The sequence below is a fragment of the Ovis aries genome, chromosome 2, assembly GCF_016772045.2.
Source record: "Ovis aries strain OAR_USU_Benz2616 breed Rambouillet chromosome 2, ARS-UI_Ramb_v3.0, whole genome shotgun sequence".
Taxonomy (NCBI): domain Eukaryota; kingdom Metazoa; phylum Chordata; class Mammalia; order Artiodactyla; family Bovidae; genus Ovis; species Ovis aries.
Window position 1 is genome coordinate 65472476 of NC_056055.1, and position 8011 is coordinate 65480486.

General features: G+C 47.1%; 1 pseudogene; it reads left to right on the forward strand.

Annotated features, from left to right (window-relative positions):
- The first annotated feature begins 3777 nt into the window (after positions 1 to 3777).
- Positions 3778 to 7662, forward strand: LOC114112983 (ladinin-1-like; annotated as a pseudogene).
- The last annotated feature ends 349 nt before the right edge of the window (positions 7663 to 8011 follow it).

Below are 8011 nucleotides of genomic sequence, written 5' to 3' on the forward strand. Positions count from 1 at the left end.
ATTTTCATTCCCTCTTCCTTTTCAAGGTCCAGGCTCTTGAAGTAAGGAAATAGAATAGTGGAAGCAGAGCTTGTATGTAACTAGGCTGCTCTGGTTCCATCTGTGATCTGCTCAGAGAATGGATTCAATTTAGATTATATGTGGGGGTGGGAGAGTCAGGACTTTGTTTAGCCTCTTATGGTGACCTCTACTGCTGACAACTCTTGCAGAGAAGGACAGCTGGCTTCCCTTGAGTCCTTCAAGAAGACTGTTCCCATTTCTGGTTCTTCCTCATCTGTCTCTGCCCTTCCATTGCTCTCCTTGCATCTTCATATAGGGCCACACCCTCTGATTGCCTCTGGGAACTTTTAAGAGGCTGCCCCACAATTTTTCTTCACAAGTATCAGTGTTAGTCCTTTTGAGACTTGCTGACTAATAGACTACTCTGGAGACCTTTCTGCTTTCAGACAACTCTAGCCCAGAAATGGGCACCAGGTTCTATGTTTATGTTTATCCTACATTTCAAGGGGTGGATGTTAACCTTGCTTGAGAGCTTTCTCACTGTTCTCAACTACAGCTCAGAAATCAACCAGCCTGGTTTCCTCACCAACTGCTGTAAATAGTCTACTCCTCCCTGGAAATGCTTGGCTTTAAAGCAACTCTTCTTGTCTTTTTCTTGTGATGGGGACAGGGATGAGTAACCTCTCACCACAAAGGGTGCATAGTCATGAAGTCTAAGGCTGTTCTTCAGGTTCTTTCTTCCATGCATTGAGGGAATAGAGGACAGGGAGAAAGTTAGTGAGTGGGGGCACTGGGAGCTGATTCTGCCACTTTGAGAAGACTACATCTGCGAGGCTTGTTGTTAGGACAATTTTGGACCCTCCCTGAAATATACAAGGTCTCTTTCAACATTTTGTTAGGGTGTTTGTGTGTGTGTACATGTATGATAGTCTCTCTTCCATGGAATTAAGCTACTTTGAGGCAGAAAACATATATTGCAGCTTTTTCATCCATACTAACCATCACTAACAATAAAATTGATATCAAAACAATAATAATAGTGGCATACACTTAAATGATGCTTACTTTTTAGGTCAGGCATTGTTCTAAAAAACTTGTATATATTTATGTATTTAAGCCTCACAAACCCTATGAGACTGGTATTGTTATTGCTGCCATTTGGTTTGTGAAAACAGATTATAGAGTAGCTAAGTAACTTGCCTAAAGTCACATAGCTGATAAGCAGTGAAGCTGAGATTGGAACCCAGGCAGCCTGACTCTGATGCTCATCTATACTGATTGTCTTTGTCACAAGCATATGGCATCACTGTGAACAGCTGTTGTTGGTAAAGTTAATTAGACACCGGGATGATTTTCTCAGTTTGATTTGGTATGTGAAGGAATGCCGCAGTCCACAACTCCAGCAGCCAGGGATTCAACCTGAAGTGGTGAACGGTGTTGACGAATGAGGCAGCCTCTCAATTTTCTTTTGGACTGCCTCTTTATTTCAAGTTTAAGATTCTCTTTTATACTTTTGCAAAAGCATTAGGCCAGTGGTTTGACATTTTCAGATCCCCCTCTCCCAGATTTATTATCTCCGTAAATCATTGCCGCTCTTCAAACAGGGTTCCTGCTTCAGTGATTCTCTCAGAATCAGCCTTATCATCTATTAGCTACCTCTTCTAATGTGTGCTATAGTTAACTTGTGATTACATTAACTCATGCTACATTCCTCAGTTTACTACTTATCTTCCTAAATCCTGTTTGCTCCTAACATCCTGAGCTCACTATCTCAAAAAGGCTTCTAGCTATAATGTCTCTAAAAATTCCTAACTTCTATAAGCTATAGTAAAATATGCTAACTTTACAACATTCCTTAAATCTTTAACTTCTAACTGTTTTAATTATTTCTAAGCCCTAAATTCAGTAAACTCCTTTGCCGTAAACATTCTCCTCACAAATAGGCTTCAGATATCAATCCCTCCCATGGCCTCAAGCTACCGCCTATGTGCTCATCCTGGAACACTCTTTTGTAAAAATCCTTGAACAAATTAACTTTATGAATTATTTTCTGAGCAATGCTGCAGAAGGCTTTGTGCCTTCTCATGCTCCTCTCAAGAACAATAAGCACCTTAATATTCCTTTTCAGTCAACTCAGCTGAGGAGAGGAAAAGACAAGTCAGAATTACAAGGCCTAACTCCTCCCTCCTGGGTCTGTGCCTGTGGAATGAGGAAAGGGGGCTGGGGACTGTGCCTCCATTTTGTCAGTAATGCCCGCGGGGCAACCCAAGATGGGCAGGTCATGGTGGAGAGGTCTGACAGAATGTGGTCCACTGGAGGAGGGAATGGCAAACCACTTCAGTAGTCTTGCTTTGAGAACCCCATGAACAGTATGAAAAGGCAAAATGATAGGATACTGAAAGAGGAATTCCCCAGGTCAGTAAGTGCCCAACACGCTACTGGAGATCAGTGGAGAAATAACTCCAGAAAGAATGAAGAGATGGAGCCAAAGCAAAAACAATACCCAGCTGTGGATGTGACTGGTGATAGAAGCAAGGTCCGATGCTGTAAAGAGCAATATTGCATAGGAACCTGGAATGTCAGGTCCATGAATCAAGGCAAATTGGAAGTGGTCAAACAGGAGATGGCAAGAGTGAACATCGACATTCTAGGAATCAGCGAACTAAAATGGACTGGAATGGGTGAATTTAACGCAGATGACCATTATATCTACTACTGCGGGCAGGGATCCCTCAGAAGAAATGGAGTAGCTATCATGGTCAACAAGAGAGTCCGAAATGCAGTACTTGGATGCAGTCTCAAAACGACAGAATGATCTCTGTTCGTTTCCAAGGATAAGAAAATATAAATCAGAGTAAAGTTCATTTTTGTTGCCTTGATTGTCTCCCAGGTTTAAACAGATACCTTTCATACTGTATCTTTCATCTCCCTTTTCTTCTCCTCCTCTGTCTCCAACTTAGTGCTGGATTTTGAATTCTCCAATGAGATTTCTCTGGCTACAGAGACTTCATTATGGCTAAACTTAGTAGCTACAATTCTGTCTTTATATTTCTTGATAATCCCATTGATTTGTGCTATGTTGAACATTCTCTGCTACTTAAAATCTTTTTCTTTGTTTTCCAGAATCATTCTTTTCAGGATTTATGGTTTCTCTTTTATTAATAAACCTTTATTTTTAATAAACTCATTTCTATTATCTTTACAAATCCATCTTTAGCCACCCACTCCCTTTAATAATGTGTTTCTTCAGGACAGGGAGAAAGTGAGTGGGGGCACTGGTAGCTGATTCTGCCACTTAGAGAAGACTACATCTGGGAGGCTTGTTGTTAGTCCTGTATTCTGTCAATTGACATTCCAGTGTCCTGTTGTTACTGAAGTGCAAGGCTGTGTATCTGACACACAGTGAGCCCAAACACCACCAGAACGTGAGCGTTTGGAACAGAGAATGCCTTATTATTGGGCCATGCAGGGAGATGAGTGGCTCATGCTTTTAAAAACCCTAAATTCCCATAAAGTTGTCAGCAAAGCCCTTTTATAGGAAAGAGGAGGGGTGGGCATGGTTAGTTGTTGCAGACAAGGATGAGGAGGAACGGGAGCGAGAACGCCGGCAGCGACTCTGGAACCTGGGATTCACCATGGACAACGAGGACCTGCTGGCCCTGGAGAGGCGTGAGGTGGGGAGAGCTATGCAGGCAGCTCTGGACGGAGGGTCGGCAAGCGGAGGGGCTTGGAGCGGAGTCCACATGGAGGCCAGCCAGCCGGCGTGGCAGCATGGGGAGCAGCAGGTTCAGGAGGGCATCAGACCCAGCACCAGCATGAGGCTCCCGGCCAGCTCGGTCAAATTAAGCCTGAAGCTGGAGCAGTACTTCTCAGCCACACAGAGATCAGAGTCTGTCAAGTGTGCAAACCCATCCCACACTGAGTTCCTTGTGGCTCCCGTGGATGTCACCAGCAAGCGCCACCTCTTCGAGAAGGAGCTGGTGGGCCAGATCCGAAGGCTCAGCCTTCAGCCACAAGGAGAACTTGCAGCTCTCAGGGGTGGAGAAGTCACGGCTCAACTTGTGGATCAGCAGGACCCAGGAGTCAGCACAGCAGGGCCCACAGAACCAGGAGACGCAGTTGGAGTTGGCAGCTGGCAGGAAGCTCCAGTGGAGGAAGAAGCCAGAGGCCCTGCTGGGTGCCAAGATCTCTGTGCTGGAGGAGAGGGCTGTTTCAGGAAAGAGGACAGTTCCAGACAAAGCCAGTGACTCGGAGAAGAGACCGGTGTCTGAGAAAGCCACCATCTTCGAGAAGACCCCAGTCCCCAAGATGCAGCCGGCCCCAGGCAGGGCCATGACCCCAGTGCAGCCCCTGGACTGGGAGCATTCAGCCTTAACAGAGTGCCGGTCCAGCCCCAGGAGGCATCGGGGCACTGGGTCTGAGAAGGAGCCTGAGTCTTCGGCGGGGCCTCTGCCCTAGGCTGGCGGCTTCCCGCCTGTCACTCTGCAGGTGAGGACCCCCAGCACGGAGGCAGAGGCCAAGTCCACCTCACCAACACGGGCCTTGCCCACCTTCAGCAGCAGCCTGCAGCGCTTCAGCCCCCATACCATCTCCTTCAGGATGAGCCCCCGGAGAGACAGCTCAGAGGCGGCCTTAACCCGCAGCACCAGCGTGAGGCTCCCGGCCAGATCGGTCAAAATAGGCCTGAAGCTGGAGCAATACCTCTCAGCCATACAGAGATCAGAGTCTGTCAGGTATGCAAACCCATCCCACACTGAGTTCCTTGTGGCTCCCGTGGATGTCACCAGCAAGTGCCACCTCTTAGAGAAGGAGCTGGTGGGCCAGAGCCGAAGGCCCAGCCTCCAGCCACAAGGAGAACTTGCAGCTCTCAGGGGTGGAGAAGTCACGGCTCAACCTGTGGATCAGCAGGACCCAGGAGTCAGCACAGCAGGGCCCACAGAACCAGGAGATGCAGCTGGAGTCGGAAGCTGGCAAGAGGCCCCAGTGGAGGAAGAAGCCAGAGCCCCCGCTGGGTGCTGAGGTGTGAGGAGCCAGTCTCAGGCCAGCAGCCACACTGGTCGCCTCTCCTGCCCACTTTCCACACTGGACCCGAGAGGATGCTGGCCAGCTTTCTCCAGCCCCTCTGGGTCAGGTGTGCCCCGTGCCTTGTCCGTCTGCGGGCACTGCGTGTCTGCACAGAGCCTCGCCACCCTGTCCACGTGGACTCCTGCTCTTCCTCCTCCTCTGGGTCCGTCAGGTCACACCAGTGTCTCCGTGCACCTCTCCCAGGCTGGCCCACACTGTCCTTGTGCCGCCTGCCAGGCTGAAGGAGCCATGCTGACCCCTCCCAGGCCTTGCCTTGCTCCCTTTCATACCCCACCTGCTGCCCTGGTTAAGCCATCCTATGCCCCTCCCGACACTCAGGAAAGAGCTGATAAACTCATTCACTCTCAAAAAAAAAAAAAAAAAACAAAAACAAACAAAAAAAAACACCTGACTGTTGCGGTCAAATCCTCTGTTCTTGAGGTCAGGTCATGGTCAGGAAAGGATGTTCCTGTCAATCTCTGCCAAACAAATGTTTTTCTCTGTTCTGACGAGAAAGGACAGGGTGCCAAGACACAACTTTCACCCTCTTTGAGATCAAAATCCTGGCTAAGAGGAGGTAGATCTCAGTGGGCAGCTCCCCCAGGTGCAGGTCCTCAGACCCTACCCAGCTGTCATCACTGAAGGAGCAAGGTGCCCAAGACCCAGCTGGCCCTCAGGCTCCTCAGGCTACCCACCTGGCAGGAACCAATCCTCCAGACTGTGACCCATGCCGACTGTCACTGCTATTAGGTTGCAGAGGCGAGGATGGGAGAGAGGTTCGCCGCCACCTCAAGGCTTGGGCCCAGCCTAGTGGATGACCTTGGCAAGGACTCTGGAAACTTGCAGAACACAGCCCCCAACCTGTTCGCTGGGCCGCTTAGCTCACTCACCGGCCCGAGGCCAGGTGAATTGGGGGGCCTCAGGAAAAAGGCCCAGATCTGTCTCTTGGCTCACTCTCCACCTGAAGACCACCACTCCACCAGCTGTTAGCTGAATGGGCCCACTGTGCCGTGCTTAGTCGGTCAGTCACTACCCCCTGGACTGTAGCTCGCCAGGCTCCTCTCTCTATGGCGTTTCTCAGGCAAGAATACTGGAGTGGGTTGCCATTTCCTTCTCCAAAGGATCTTCTTGATCCAGGGATCAAATCCACGTCTCTTGCCTCTCCTATATTGGCAGGCTTGTTCTTAATTTACTACTGCACCACCTGGGAAGCCTGAACGGGCCCACAAATGGTTGCTAAATGACAGCTGCTTGCTTGGGGAAGGGGGCCCTCTGCCCCACCAACCAATGGCTGAGCAGGCCAATTAGGGGCGGCTCATTGACCGTTGGTCACTTGGGGGAGGGGCCCCTGTAGCACGCAGACTAGTGGCCGAGAGAATCACCAAACCGTCGCTCTAACCTCCCTCGCCTTTAGCAGTCTCACAGAACTGTTAACTGGTAATGGGTTGGGAGGCAATGTTGCTCAGCAATAGCCATGTTCAGAGGGCTGCACGGTGCCCGCTCTTTTAGACGATGGGAATATGCATTAACTCTGTACCTTGGAGCGCTGGCTTCCTTCTCCTCTGAAGTAGTGTTTCAGAATACGAAACCAACTTTTGAGGCAAATCATCCTCATCTGTCAGCTTGTCAGTAACTGGAAGATACACTAGCATATTTCAACCAGTTGAAATGAAACTGCTGAACCAAAAACTGTTAACCAGTTGTATTTTTCATGGCAAAATTGTTCTAAGGCCAATTAGTTTTGTGGCAAAATGCTTCTGGAAAACATTGGACTCTGACACTCCCCTCACGTTGCTGTGGACATAATAGGTATGAGTTATTTTTCACCGGAAAGATTTTGACTTCGAGAATAGTCAAAGGAAGTTTTTTAGAAAGAAGGTAGTTATGTAGTAAGTTTCTGAGAAATGAAAGAGAGATAAAATATGTTTGCAGGTTTTAGTTTCATTAGGGTTTTTTTAAACGTGTGTGGTTTGTTTGGTCAAACATTGAAGTATGCATGCTTGATATATTTTATTTAGCATATTGACATTTGGGTTTTCTCTTTAACATAGATGATGTAGCCAAGCTTTATTGTGTTAAGGGCCCTCTTGGGCCATTTTCTTCACTCTGCTTGCACTATACTTTATTTCTTATGCTTACAATGACCCTATCAGAGAGAGATATTTATTCAAATTTTCAAGAGAGTTACCTGAAGCTTACAGAGGTAAAATAATTTTGCCTCAAGATACACAGTTTATTTGTTGTGGTGGTGAAATACTGGAAAACTAGTTCATATTGCTCTGACCTCAAATCCTTTGTAGTTTCTACGTGATTGAATTGTCATTTTCTTTTAACTCCCTTCGAATCATATGTAATGAGTCCAATAGAAGGAATAAACTGTTAATTGGTTAATGGCTACTGGGTATTCATCTTTGCCTGATATGGTATTCTAGATCAATTTAGGTAGGTATTTAAAAGTCCTGGAATCAAATGCTAGCTTCCCCCTTATGAATGGTATGACTTCAGTCAAGTTATTGTACAGTTTTGAGCTTATATTTACTGACCTAAAAAGTGGAAATAATCATACCTACCTTGTAGAGTTGTTGGCAGAATTGAATAAGGGCATATTTTTGACAAGTAAAGCTTTCCATTTTTGCTAATTGAAGACAGTAAGACCTTTTCTTTGTCTGGTTTGCAAAGCATATATTTATATCATGGATGAATAGTCTAAGCTATGTCACAACTTAAGGATTGCATGTAATATAGCTTCCTAGATGTGAGAGAAGCCCCCAGCTCAATTTTTGGCTCCTCTTTTTATATGTTTTTTTCTTTTCCTTCTGAGCCTGCCCTATGTAAACTGGTCTAGCCAGGAGGCCTGTTTGTTTTACCTGAGGTTCTCACTCTGGTCCTCGGACCTTCCTTTGTTCTATTTTTGCAGGCTTTTCCCTTCTTTGTCTTTTAGCCACTG